The sequence below is a fragment of the Gracilinanus agilis genome, chromosome 5 (assembly GCF_016433145.1).
Source record: "Gracilinanus agilis isolate LMUSP501 chromosome 5, AgileGrace, whole genome shotgun sequence".
Lineage (NCBI taxonomy): Eukaryota > Metazoa > Chordata > Mammalia > Didelphimorphia > Didelphidae > Gracilinanus > Gracilinanus agilis.
This window is the reverse complement of record NC_058134.1, coordinates 43,113,212-43,114,662: the sequence shown is the minus strand read 5'-3', so window position 1 is coordinate 43,114,662 and position 1,451 is coordinate 43,113,212. Positions and strand designations below refer to the sequence as shown.

General features: G+C 38.5%; 1 non-coding gene across 1 annotated transcript; it reads right to left on the bottom strand.

Moving 5' to 3' along the window:
• Positions 1–932: 932 nt before the first annotated feature.
• Positions 933–1,035, bottom strand: LOC123250863. Its single transcript, XR_006506479.1, has one exon. It is a non-coding gene; the product is annotated as a U6 spliceosomal RNA (small nuclear RNA).
• Positions 1,036–1,451: the final 416 nt, after the last annotated feature.

Here is a 1,451-nt window from a genome sequence, read left to right as displayed (position 1 = left end):
AATTTTTCCAGAAGTTTAACAATGATGAGAAATGTAGTCAATGGGGAGGAAAATTGAAGGACAAGTGGTTATGGTAAAAAGTTCTGATAACTGAGTCTACAACCCAACCTCTTCCAGTAATCCTTGGGTATACAGTAGACAAAAAGCAAAACTGGACCAGAGCTGTTATCAGCTACTTCTAGTCAACTTTCATGTTTACTTCTTCATGTCCCTAAGTCATTGGGTACTTAGCCTTCTATTCCTTTACTGTTCTCTTAGATGCCCATTGGGAAGGACTTAGCATCTCCCCCTAGTTCTCGCTCCATTTCATTCCCCAGAATAAAAATTTAGACTTTTACCCAGCTCAATATTTTTAGGAAGGAATAATAACTTTCTTAGCTAAAATAATAGTTTGTTTCCAACTTACCAGTATCCTACTGTTAATTCATTTAAAAATCAACCTACCTCCCTTGACTCTTTTTTTTACATTAAAGGTTTCGTCAATGTCTGGACTGAAAGTCAGAAGACTGACTCTACTACTGACTTGCTGGATGATCTTGGGTAAATGACAACTCATTCAGTTCTTGATTTCCACCTTAGCAATAAGGGATCCAATACCTTGGATATCTCAAAGAGATATGATAATTTGGCATTGTGAAAATCATAGAATTTCAGGGCTAGAGGGAATTCTGTAAGTGTTCACCAATCTTTTGGTTAAAGACTTCTTATGACTGAGAGGGAAACTGTCACATTCCAAGGCAGCTCATGCCACTTTTGTACAGCTCTCAAGTTTGGACATTTTTCTTGAAATCAAGCCTAAATCTACTTCTTTACAGGCTTCCCCCTAGCTTGAGATCACCATTATGTTCTGATTGGTATTGTTTGGCTATTTTTCCCTCCTTTCTTTCTGCCTCTTCCCTCCCCATTCCCCTTTAGGTACTTTCCTTCTTTTTAATAATACAAAATGCTTCATGAATTTGCATATCAATCTTGAGCAAGGGCCATGCTAATCTTCTCTGTATCATTCCAATTTTAGTATATGTGCTACTGAAGCAAGCAAGGACTAGGTATTTTCAAGATAATTATTCCTATAGCTCCTTACATTTCCAATTTCCAATTTTCTCCTTCCTTTCTCATTGTAGTTAGTGCCAAATTTCAGTAGTTCTAGCCTCAGCTCTAGTTTTCCCTCACCACATAGGACTTCTAAGTCTCTTCTGGGGTCTGTAGGAATGTTTTACTTTTTTTTTTTTTATTAATATTCATTTTTAACATGGTTACATGATTCATGCTCCTCCTTTCCCCTTCAACCCCCCCCCCGCACCCCCCCTACCCATGCGCATTTCCACTAGTTTTGTCATGTGTCCTTGATCAAGACCAATTTCCAAATTGTTGGTAGTTGCATTGGTGTGGTAGTTTCGAGTCTACACCCTCAATCATGTCCACCCCGACCCATGCGTTCATGCAGTTGTTTT